The sequence below is a fragment of the Carassius gibelio genome, chromosome B17 (assembly GCF_023724105.1).
Source record: "Carassius gibelio isolate Cgi1373 ecotype wild population from Czech Republic chromosome B17, carGib1.2-hapl.c, whole genome shotgun sequence".
Taxonomy (NCBI): Eukaryota; Metazoa; Chordata; class Actinopteri; order Cypriniformes; family Cyprinidae; genus Carassius; species Carassius gibelio.
Window position 1 is genome coordinate 9,148,975 of NC_068412.1, and position 13,798 is coordinate 9,162,772.

At 37.6% G+C, this 13,798-nt stretch overlaps 1 protein-coding gene across 1 annotated transcript in view; it reads left to right on the plus strand.

Moving 5' to 3' along the window:
* tmem63c (transmembrane protein 63C) overlaps positions 1–13,798 on the plus strand; it is a 60,703-nt gene that overhangs the window by 19,954 nt on the left and 26,951 nt on the right. The window lies entirely within an intron of this gene.

A 13,798-nucleotide genomic window follows, 5' to 3' on the forward strand; every position in this document is an offset into this window, starting at 1 on the left:
ACGCTTCTGGTGTGTAAAGACACAGAAAACGCGAAGCAACCACCACGCTTCTGGCACGCAGCAGAGACGCCACGCAGCCAGTGTGTCACCGGCCTTAAGTTACCCTCCTGCCATCCACCTGTAGTGATCCCGCTTTCCAGAAAGCCACATTGCTACATTATTTCTCTCAACTGTGTTATTTTTACAAAGTAGGACAAAATGGTCACAGAAAAAAACTAATATTGTTTAATTAAATTATATAATGAGTACAGACACAGACTGACTGTCTCAACACTAAACACCCCCCCCCCCCCAAAAAAAAAATGTCTGACAGAAGGCATTGAACTTATATGGCATTTCATCCAGCTTTCTTCCCCTGGCACATACACACTTTTGCATGAAATTTTCCTGGACAGTCAGTCGGCTCTTGTGTGTATGCGCCTAACCTGATTTTACCAAGTGAGACATGTTCCTGGGACAACATCGTTGTTGACCCTGGAACAACATTGTGATTAACCAATCAGATTTGAAGAACCAGTTTATAGATTTTGTGAAGTTTATGCTTAAAATCAGTGTTTGGTGCTTGTACATCAGTGTCATTCATCTATCATTTCCTCTGATTTTAGGGATTACTCATGGTTAAGGTTAGGTTTAGGTGTAGAGATATGGTTAAGAATATATTTTTGGAGTAAAATGTTGTTCCAGGGTCAACAAAATATGTTGACCTAGGAACACATCGGACTTGGCAAAATCAGGACGTGCTGTGTATGCCGTCCGTAACTAAAAAAACTTCGACTAGTGTGTATTTTACCCTGCATTAAAACGCACCATCCAGGGAAATTAGCATTAGATTATCCATTGCCGTTACAGAAAGTGATGAAATGGTAACTTTTGTCAGTCCCCACTTCCTCTGCACCAATAGTGAGAGTTTTAAGTCTGGGTGGATTGATTATGAGACCACATCGTGCTTGGTTGGGTAGCAGGGTGGTCTCCTCACTTATTTTTTAAAAAAAAGTTATTATGCCCATCTGTAATCTTCACAACATCTAAAGTGCACATAATCCAAGACATTGTAAGGATATTAGCAGTCATTAGTTAAGCTTCAAGGTTAAAAGTTATGTAAAAGCTGTTACAGTTGAACATTTACAGGTATAGTGATACAGTAATGTTACTTGTACTAGAAGTGTTATGTAGAATTACAATATAGAGTCTTACAGTAATGTTATGTGTACTAGAAAGGTTATATGGATGTGTATAGTGGTACAACGATGTTATGTGAAAATGAGCACTTAATATTGACAAGTAACACTTCATAATACTAATAAAATTACCTTTACACCACATACTATGTGGCCCTTTTAACCTTTATTGTTTCCACCAAACATTTGACACACTCTTGAAGATTTCTTTAGGTCTTGTCTCAGACCCAATCTTTCTGGTCTCGGTCTTGACTCGGACTCGACCCTTTCTGAACTCGGTCTTGACTCGGACTCGACCCTTTCTGAACTCGGTCTTGACTTGGACTCGACCCTTTCTGAACTCGGTCTTGACTCGGACTCGACCCTCTCTGGACTCGATCTGGACTCGGACTCGAATGAGCTGGTCTCGACTACAACACTGCACAAAGTCTGGAGGAAGAGAGGAAAGGCACACAATCCACATTGCTTGAGGTCCAGTGTAAAGTTTCCACAGTCATGTCACGGTTGGTAAACCGTGATCTCGGGTTGTTTACACTTTGTGGTGAATTCTGTGTGTTCTGCGTCTGCACTGATTAGTTGTGGGCGTCTCCGTTAATTGTATCAGCAACAGCTGCCACTCATTACTCATCTCCTATTTAATGGCTTGTCTCACGTCTTGTGTTTGTGAGATCATTGTTTCATGTCGTTGTGTTTACCCCCGTCCGGCTTCTGTGTAGTTTGCGTTTGGATGTCTGTGTTTCCCCAGAACCTCATCCACTCTCCCTACGATCACTCAGCCACGGACACTTACCTTCGGCTCTGTTCTCCGCAGTTCCTGTGCCACTCTCTCCTGCTGCCTCACGCCGTCAAGACCCGGATTCCTCACCTACACTCCATTACCGCCTGGACTTCTCACCGTCTATCATCCCTCTGGAGTGTTACCGCCTCATCGTCTTTGTGTGTCTTTGTACCATATCTCATCATCTCATTAAAACTTGTTAACTCCCTATTGTTTCCGGACTGTCCTTTCACCAGCCGTCACAAGTCAATGATGGTCATCTGCTGGTGTTGGTCCACTGTGTTTTCTGAGGTCCAAGGTCAACACAGCCGTATACCAGGAAGTTATAGAGCACTTCATGCTTCCTGCTGCTGATCAACATTATGGAGAATCAGATTTCATTTTCCAACAGGACTTGGCACCAGCACACAGATCCACAGCTACCAGTTCCTGGTTTAAGGACCATGGTATCCCTGTTCTTAATTGGTCATCAAACTCGCCTGACCTTAACCCCTTAAATCTATGAGGTATTGTGAAAAAGAAGATGAAAAGGAAGACCCAAGAATGCAGAAGAGCTGAAGGCCACTATCAGAGCAACCTGGGCTCTCAAAACACCTGAGCAGTGCCACAGACTGATCGACTCCATGCCACGCCGCATAGCTAAGGATTGAGTGCTCATACTTGTCATGTTCATACTTTTCAGTTGGCCAAGATTTCTAAAAATCCTTTTTTGTATTGGTCTTAAGTAATATAATAATTTTCTGAGATACTGAATTTTGGATTTTCCTTAGTTGTTCGTTGTAATCATCCAAATTAAAAGAAATAAACATTTGAAATATATCAGTCTGTGTTTAATAAATGAATATAATATACAAGTTTCACTTTTTGAATGGAATTAGTGAAATAAATAAACGTTTTGATGATTTTCTAATTATATGACCAGCACCTGTATATAAAGCACAAAAAAAAATAATACAAGGTCATCAAATATTATGGATCACATATCTTACTGGCACTGGCGTATGCACTTTTTTGTACCACCCTTTTGGGGAAAATTAAAAAAAAAAGTTCTCTAATAGATCAAAAATAAAGCTACACTTCCGGGTGAATGCTGGCGCTGTTAGCTGGCGCTGCTCAGGGAGGGAATTTTAAACCTTTTAGTGCTTCAAAATCGTCCTGCACTTATGAATGCATGGATGCATTTATGAACTGTTATTAAATCATTTTAAGGAGTCTGAACTCTGTTTCCACGCCGATTCGGCGGGTTTGTACGCTGGTTGATCTACCCGCGTACCTATGACTGATGATGCTTTATGCGGTTGCCAATCGAGTGACGGTCACATCTCCAGCCGATTGACTGCCGGTTACTAAGTGTTCTCTCGCCGGCACGCGGTTCCACTATGATGATCACTGAGCTACTGGTGCGGATGAACTACATCTGGGTCGTTCTTTCTGCAGTATACCACTCGGTAGCATGGGCGATGCTCCAGTATTCGGCGGCGGAACTACTGTCTGACCGTGAGTTTGACTTTCTCTGTCTAACTGAGACATGGCAGAAACCAGACGACTTTTTCCATCTAAACGAGTGTGTTCCCCCAGGATATAGTTATGTTTGTAAATCTCGTGATATGGGAAGGGGAGGGGGGCTAGCAATACTTTATAAAGAGAAATTGAAAGTATCTCAGTTCTACATATCTACATATTCTTCTTTTGAGTCAATTGCCATAAAAATCAATGGTGCGATTCCAACCATTCTCATAACTATCTACCGCCCCCCCAAGAGCAATAATGCCTTTTTAACTGAATTATCTGAACTCTTGACTTATCTATGTTCCATATCTTCAAATGTTATCCTTTTGGGTGATTTTAACATTCATACAGATAATGTCAGTAATGCATTTACAAGCGAATTTTTATCATGTTTGGATTGCTTTGGTATACAACAATTTAACACACTGCCCACTCATACTAAGGGGCATACTCTTGATCTTGTTTGCTGTTCTGGTATAACACCTTTTAATTGTACTGTTTCTGATCTATCCATATCAGATCACTTTCTGGTCTCATTCTGTGCCAAACTGGCCATTTTTAAGGTAAACCTGTGTCGCCCGATTACATTTCGGAATATTAAGAACATTGATTTGCCTACTCTTGCTGATGAACTTGCCATCTTTTCCAGTAAATCTGATTTCACTACTGTTGATGAACTGGTAAAATATTACAATGATGGACTGAACATGCTTTTAGATGAATTCGCACCCGTGAAAACGCGAAGGGTTTCATTTGTGCATTCAGCTCCTTGGTTTACACCTGAACTACGTGAACTTAAAACTAAAGACCGTAGGTTAGAGCGGCTGTACGTCAAGTCTGGCATTACCGTTCATAAAAACATGTATGCTGAACATATTCAAAATTATAAAAATGCACTGACTACAGCTAAATCCGATTACTACTCCAATGTAATTGGAGTTAGCAATGGGAACTCTAGGTCACTTTTCTCGGTGGTAAACAATATTCTGAAACCACCTGATTCTTTGCCATCTGATATGTATTCCACTGACTTATGTGATCGCTTTTTGACTTTTTTTACATCTAAGGTTGAAAATGTACATCGGCAATTACTTACTGGTACTCTTCACAATGACTCCTGTCAGTCTATCACTCACACACCTCCCCACTCTGTCTTCTCTAACTTTACACTACCAACTACTTCAGAGATAGTGGGTCTGATAGGTAAATCTAAATCTTCGACTTGTCAATTAGACCCTCTACCAACTCCTTTAGTAAAAGCTTGTTTACCAGCCCTTTTGCCGTTGATAACTAAAATTGTTCATGCTTCACTTGCTTCTGGTTTTGTATCTCCATCTCTTAAATCTGCTATTATTACACCCATACTTAAGAAACCAGGGGGTGATCCATTTGATTTTGAAAATTTTCGTCCAATTTCAAATTTACCATTCATCTCTAAGGTAGTTGAAAAGTGTATTGCAATTCAAATTCATGAACATCTGTCCAATAATAACTTGTATGAACAATTCCAATCTGGTTTTTGTCCCCACCACAGCACTGAGACTGCTCTTGTCAGAATAACCAATGATCTACTGTTGGCAGCTGACTCTGGGCTTTTAACTATACTTGTCCTCCTTGACTTGAGCGCTGCCTTTGATACTGTCTCACATAACGTACTTCTTGACAGATTAGTCTCCATTGGTATTACTGGCACTGCTCTGTCTTGGTTTAGTTCATATCTATCTGGACGCAGTCAGCGTATTCAACTAAAAGGTTTTAGTTCAAGAATATCTACAGTCACCACTGGTGTTCCCCAAGGTTCTGTTTTGGGCCCGCTTCTCTTCATTATATATATGCTCCCTCTTGGTAATATTTTAAGGAAATATGGTATTAATTTTCACTGTTATGCGGATGACACCCAACTTTACCTGTCTGCCAAACCTACCGGTTCTTTTCCTCCCCCATCTTTGTCAAGCTGTTTAGCTGAAATTAAATGTAGCAGAAATGAGTCAAATCAGACAAATCAAAGAGTCTATCAGAGCTGTGTGCATTGAAACATGAGCTGAATTCCTCAGGAAGTCATAAATCAGTTCTAGTGCCACAAGAACCAAGCAAGATAACCAACCAACCAACTTGTTCACACAACAGCTTTCAACATTAACACCAATAGAACAATTATTGACAATTTTAATTCGAAGAAGAGATTGTCAAATGTATTGTTTGTGATTGGAATGCAACGCTGGACATCACATGTAAACCCAGGAGATCAAGTTAAATACTTGCATTGACTCCCCCCCCCCAGCCAGTGAAACCAGACTGAAATTCCTAAGGGGGAAGGGCTTTAAACCTTTGTCTTCACAGAAAAGTCCTTTGCCAGAGAATGGCAAAGAAACCCTTTTTATACATTATATATGGACCAGAATGAACTCAAAAAAAGACTTATGAATGAATCATTCCATTGCTTAACTCCATATTCATTTACGTGTAACCCACACATTTGACTATCATGTATAATCACTTATTGTGTATGTCTTTTGATAACTATAGGATACCTAGTCATGTCTAGTATTGAAATAATCACATTTTCTTGCTTGATATTGTCCTGACAATCATTTATTTGTAAAATATATCATAATCATGTTATAGGAATCATGTCCAAAATTAGACCCTGTGAGGCAAGAACCACATGCTTGGTAAGATAAACAAATGATTTATGATACCCACCCCAAGAACATATCTGATTGGTCAAGGCAACATTTGAGGGGTGGCCAACAAGGAAGTTTAAAAACTTTGGACACGATTAAATCTTGCTTTTATTTCTAGCATTGCTTGGACATCAGTCATGCCTTGCTTTTAGTCGGCTTTTAGTTCTAGTCTAGCTGCTGCTATTAGCCATGTCGGCTTTTAGTTCCAGCCTTGCTCGTGCTATCAGTCATGCCTGCTCTTAGCTTTTAGCTTGTAGCTTTGCTACCTAGCTTTAGCTTGTAGCATCTAGCCATGCGGTAGTCATCATTGTTCTTTGAGCGCGGTTCCAGCGTGCCTGCCTGCTGCTACTATGAGAAGGAACACAACCTAGTCTCGTCAAACTTTATTTCTTTTCTTTTCCGTTTGAGAGTTTCGTGTTCTGAGTTAAGTTTTGTAACGTCCATTCAACTTCAACCAGCGAACACGACTCTGCACTTTCAGCCAACGCCCAACAACCACGGGCTTCCCAAGACGTCACTTCAGAGACTGAACTTCCAGCCAATCAACGACCTCGGGATAGCCCTTTCACCGAGGCTCCTTCTTCACAGGAGATGCAAGTAACTTTACCTCCAGACTGTGACCTTTACTGGTGTATCTAATATAATTTTAACCTCATTGAGGAACTCAATGCGAGCGCTAATTACGTGATTGATGGTTGTTCATGTCTATGCAATTTAACGTATTGCTGTTAACTTGGGATTCCATATTTCCATTCTCTTAAACTCATCTTTCCCTAACTTTCGACCTTCCTGCAACTTGTGTGAATGTGTGTGTGAGTGCGTTTATATGTTAGATTAGTTTATATGTCTTAGATTTATCTAATAAAGCCTTATTCATATTGAAAAGAGAAGTATCTTGTGTTTTGTGCTTACAAGTTAATGTCTTAAACTGCCGATCTTGTTACTGTGCTAATTGATAGTGTTTTCACTATAGTTTGGATATTAGTATCCAGCGCAGATTTGATGTTAAACGGCTCGTTCACTGAACCGCAGGCGCGTCTCCGTGACCAGCCGTGAAACAGTGATTCTGTTCAAATTCCCTTTAAAATCTTAAATGATTCCCTTTGAGCTAAATTGACCTGTTTCCCTTTACAAAAGACTGGCTTTCAGCGAACTTCTTGAAATTAAATGGCAATAAAACTGAGGCTCTGCTTGTTGGCACTAGATCTGTTGTGTCTAAATCTAATTGTTTCTCTTTACACATTGATAATACTGCAATCGGTCCTTCCTCTCAGGTTAAAAGTTTGGGTGTCATCATGGATAGCACACTACCTTTTAAAGCTCAGATTAATAATATCACACGGATTGCATACTTCCATTTGCGCAATATTAATTGTCTACGTCCATTTCTTTCAAATAATAATACTGCAGTTCTCATTCACGCACTAGTCACCTCACGTATAGACTACTGCAATGCTCTTCTCACAGGTATTCCCTCCAAATTGCTACATAAGCTTCAATTGGTTCAGAATCCTGCAGCTCGTGTTCTCTCTAGAACACCTTATACTGATCACATTTCTCCGGTTCTCCAGCAATTGCACTGGCTTCCAGTAAAATATAGAGTTGAATTCAAAATCTTGCTACTCACTTATAAGGCACTTCATAATCTTGCACCACAATACCTTACTCAAATTCTCCAGGTTTATACTCCTTCACGTGCACTTAGATCTTCATCTTCAATTTCTCTTGTGGTACCTCGGATTCGACTTACTACTATGGATGCCATATCTTTTAGTTATGTTGCCCCCCGCCTATGGAACTCCCTTCCCCTCGATGTTCGCAATAGCGATTGCTTGTTGACTTTTACAAAGCGTCTTAAGACATATCTTTTTATACAGGCTTTTTTTATAAAAAAAATTTATTGAGACTTAAATCCACTTTATATGTATATGCTGTTTGTTTGTTGTTTGTTTTGTCTTATGCAGTGACCTGTATATTGCTTGTAAGGTGACCTTGGGTGTTCTGAAAGGCGCCATGAAATAAAATGCATTATTATTATTATTATTATTATTATTATAAAAAGACAAAACCACTTTCAATTATGTGTCATCATATAATTCTGTCTGCAGGGTGTTATGATAAACATATTTTTAGTTGTTTATTAGGTTGTTCGTTCAGTAGTAGACTGACATTTGGGCAAAATAAAACATTTTCTTAAATTCAAACTCAATCAATTTTTTATTTTTTTTAGATTGTTTTGTAGTAGGACTCCAGTATGAATACACATATACAGTGTGTATGTATTGTACATATGCTAAAATGTTTTCAGAGAATGATCCTGATGCATTGATAGTTATGATTGTGATTTGTTCTATTTTCAATATTCAGCATAAGTTGAGTTTAGTGTGAAGAACATCATGATTTCCTTTACACTGCCTTACGATTGTGAGCAGCATTGAAGGGTCTGTTTGTACTGAACCAGAAAGCTCTCGTTGGGTTTACACCCAGTGTCTCTCTGCCGCTTGAGGTGTCTTTGTGTCATTTTTCAGCATTTCATCTGGAGCTCAGGTGGCTTTCATTGCATTTCCAGCTGCTCACCCCACAGCCATGGGACTATAGACGCTTATGTGTTTCTTCTGTTATTCATTTTCTTTTTAAGTAAACTACAAAAAAAACACCTATTAGAGTAAGATGGCTCTTAATTTTGAGGAATGTGACATAGTTTATCTCCCATTATTTCACTATTATGGTTTATATTATTTGTGAAGTGTTAAATAATGTATTTGTCATGATGTGGTACAGGAGACAAACACATAACGAGGAAGATGATGATGATGATGATGATACAAATAATCCACATGGCGTAATCCATTGTGTTAATGACACAATAAAAATGGGACACAGAACACATGGAGGGAAAACACACCATAATAAGTCCAGGTGTATTTTATTAGGGCATGTTGTTTATTTATGTGTTGTACAGCATTGTATAGTATACTATGTGCATCCAGGTTTTTGCGGCCAGAAGATGGGAGTCAGACTATTTTCTAACAACAATATTTTTCATACTGGTTGCCTGCGGTACAAACCTATTTTGAGACCAAGCTTTATATTGCAATGCAAACATGGTTTGTGGTACTTGAAAAAGAGCTATGTAACTGTAACTGTTAGCTAAATACAAAGATATTCAAATGGTAATATATTTGATATAATCTTATTGCAGTATTATATGGATATATTTTTTATGTTTTTGAAAAATTAAATTATCAATGGACTTGAAATTTTGTCTGAAAAAAATAAATAAAGGTATACTTTTTAATCAGAGTTTAGCATCAAGTCAATTAAACTCCTGGGATATTGATCTGGGCTGCGTTTCCCAAAAGCTTCGTAAGCCTAAGAAGATTGCATGACTGATCTTAATATTACAGTCTGTTTCCCAAAAACATCATAACTTAAGTAGCACTTGAAAATCATTGTACATCTACGAATGTAAGAAGACATTTATGTGGTCACCTGCAGGACAATCAGTAGATTACACCTTTAAGTTAATGCAAGTGCAATGTGATTATAATATAACTATTTGATTTTACTTTATTGTGCACTTTATTACAAATTTTTTCTTTATTATTTATAAATGAAATAATTAAAAATTTAAGAAAAATATAAAAACACATCTAAATTAAATGACTTAAAAAAAGGACAAAAAATTAAGTAATGTAGGAAATATGTTTCAAAGACTGGGGGAAAAAATTGTCAATGACTTGCTGACGTGCACGAAAACCAGCCATGTATTGGACCCAAAATAAATTTTCTCTCTCTCTCTCTCTCTCTCTCTCTCTCTCTATATATATATATATATAAAGTATATTATATAATATTATGTAAAGTATAATATAATATAATATAATATAATATAATATACTGTAATATAATATAATATAATATAATATAATATAATATAATATAATATAATATAATATAATATAATATAATATAATAGATTATTATATAATATAATAGGTTAACATTTCAATAAACAATCGTGTACTACAGTTACCAGCCATTCTATTAGGTGACATTTCAGATCTTGACAAATGGATAGCGACTCCTAAGTAGCACTTAAAGCACGGCTACGTGAGACTACATTAAGTGCATTTTTGGGAAACGCACATGAAACAATAACAAATGATCGTAAAATGACGCGTAGAAACCGCTCTTAAGCTCTTAAGATCAATCGTTATCGAGAAACGCAGCCCTGGTCAGTTAAGAAGCAGTAGAAACAGTTTCAGTTGCTTTGGTGTTAATGAAATTAACAACAGGGACACTAGATGGGCAACAATGAGAAGACCCCTAAAAAACGTCCAACTCCTCCAGGATGGCACATGACTACGTACCATTGCCAGAAGGTTTGCTGTGTCTCTCAGCAGAGTCTCAAGAGCATTGAGGGGATTCCAGGAGACAGGCGTTTACTTTAGGAGAGCTGCACAGGGCCAGTATCTGCTCCTTTGTGTAAGTAGGAACAGGATGAGCACTGCCAGAGCCCTACAAAATGACCTCCAGCAGCCCACTGGTGTGAATGTCTCTGAACAAACAATCAGAAACAGAGTTCATGAGGGCGGCCTGAGGGCCTGACTTCCTCTAGTGAGTGCTGTGATCACTGCCCGGCAGCGTGCAGCTTGATTGGCATTCGCCACTGAACACCAGAATTGACAGGTTCGCCACTTTTCACAGATGAGAGCAGGTTCACCCTGAGCACATGTGACAGACGTGAAAGGGTCTGAGAAGCCATGGAGAACGTTATGCTGCCTGTAACATCGTTCAGCATTACCGGTGTGGTGGTGGGTCATTGATGGTCTGTGGAGTCATATCCTTGAAGGGACGCACGGACCTCTACAGGCTAGACAATCGCACACTGACTACCATTAGGTATCAGGGGATGAAATCCTTGGACCCATTGTCAGACCTCCGAGGTGTCTTTGAATTCAGCCTTATGTAGGTTGATAATTTTCATTTCCATCAAACAATGTGGCATCCTTTCGTTCCTAACACATTACTCGGTTCATATCAGTATAGATATCCAGCATGATAGATCTGATGTTGAAAGCATTCCTTCAATTTTTGTGAGCAGTGTATATTCTGCAAGCTGGAAGTTCAGTTCCAGATTGTGTTAGCATTTGCGTCTGAGCCAGATGCTGGGTGGCTTGGAGTGGGGAAGTTAGTTATCGTATTTTTGTAGGGGGCAGAAGAAGGAGAAAGTTTGTGTTCAGGAGACCAGTACAGAAGGATCTGGAGTGGCCTCTCACTCTCTGAAACAAACCACTGAGTGTCTCATATCTGCCGTGACCACACTGACAAACTCAGCTTCAAAACTGATTGCTGTGGACTCAACAGTAAATCACACTGTAAAAATGATGATGATTAGTAATTAGTATTTGCTTGGTATGTTGGACCTTGTATATTCATAGTCCAATTTCTGATCTAGTCGTGTCAGAAGTGTGACGAATGAAAACATTTGTCAAGATGACGACAAACTAGAATATGAAATAAGCTAATTCCCTGACTTTAAGTTATTCAAATTATTCTTAGCATGAACACGAAGATTTTATTATAAAGATTTACTCATTTGCCACAATAATGTAATGTGTTTAATTAATCTGCATATTATTAATTCAGTGAACATTTTTAAATGATCGACAACACACATTTTTAATAGTACTGAAAAATATTAAATCTATTGAGACAGAATTTATTTCTATGATGAATTACTTTATATGATCTTGTTATTAAAATGGGATTTATTTCATGATTATATTTTCACAGTGCCTTAACAGAACTAGAGAGTAAATTTGTTAGGACAAACTCTGATGTTGGCTTGAGAAAGCCTTAAATGTTTGAAACAGCTCATATGGTTTTAGCATTTTTAGCACATAGCTAATATGTTTTAGTTGTTGCTAGCATGTTTTAAGATGTTGCTAGATGGAATCAGTATATTGCTAACGTTTTAAAATGTTAACATTGTTTAACACATTGCATGTTTCTAACATGTTGTTACCATGATTTAACATGTTGTTTGTTAGCATTCCTAGGCTAGTTGCTAGGCTTTTCTGGTGATAGATAGCTAGATATATAAATAAAAACCTGATGGTCTTGCTAGTTAAATACTCTGTACACTTTAGGTAATAATATGTACCTTAAAGCTACTAATATGGGTACAAAGATGTACCCTTTGAAAAGATACCGTCCCAGTGACAGCTTTTGTACCTTTTTTTCTAAAAAACCATACTAAGGTTTTGTTGTGTGAAATTTTTCAGATCCTGATTCATTGTGTGTTTTGGTTTTATTTTAGATGGCCATCTGATTGACATTATGCACAGCAAGAAATGACAGCATCATAACAAACATTAGCTTCTGCTGCCTCGCTCTCGTTCTCTTAACAATGCTGATGATACTGTAGGTAATAGGAACACACACGCTTGCTGTGGTTAAACTGTGTGTTTAATCTGTGGATATTTCAAAGATTAGAAGTGTTAGAGTCGACTTGTGGCTGCTGATTTGAGGATGATGTAGCATCTTAAAGTGATTTTATGGGGATTAAGTGACCGAGGTAAAGTGGCTCAGTCTATGTATGAGTGGGGAGATGATTTGTTATTAATATGGCAACCAGCAGTTTAAGGCAAACCAGTATCTGTAAAATCAACAAACAACCAGTGAGCTGGTTTGTGTGTTCCTGTTAATGTGCTGGAGGGCGATATTCATAAAGGTAATCGAAACACATCTGTTAAACTGAATGGAAGTGGTGCTTCCAGCTGCCTTAATGTTTGTTCAAAGTCTGTAAATAAACAGTTCATAATACTTTGAAATACTATTATCATTTAAATGTTTTTGCTGCATTTATTTATGCAGTTGTGGTCACATTTAATTTAATTTCATTATTAAAAAGTTTTAATTAAATAAAAATATATTTTTGAACAGTGGTGTACATACAATTATTTGAATTATTTGTATAATATTTTAAAAGTATTACTATAATTAGTAGAAGTAGTAAAAAATCGTCTTGTTACATTTATAGCACTTTCTTACACTCTTCTACACTTTTAAGCTAGAGACAGGTCACTTCTCACTATCAAACATGTTTTGGTTTAAGGATGGGAGAGTGATCGCAGATTTTCTCTTTCTTCTAGACAGCATGAGATTAAATGGATGGGGAAAGACCCCAGTAATCTCACCAGTTTCAGAAAAGATCTGAACAATATCTCAGACTGTGCTCTGATATACCAAAATACCATAGCCTGTGATCAAAAGTCAGAGATCTCGATATAAACATATTATTTTAGGACAGTTTATATAATATTATTTATTAATACTTTAAATTAGCTTTTGTTTTATATTTTCACTTTTAAATTGCATTTCAGTACTTTTTAAAATAATTTTTACAAAATGTTTGCTGAAGTTTTGTACATTTATCTTTAGCCTTAATGTATTTTTAATGTAATGTTTTTAATTTAACACCGATATGAATTGGAATATTTCTCCTTAACTGAGATGTTCAGTATGTCTCTGAGACTTGGTTTTTTTTTTTTCAGACTGACTTTTTTGTAGCTGATGTCATCAATTGAGTACAGTGTTATCTTTTCAAACTTTTCACCCGATTACATTTTTTGTTTCCTGTT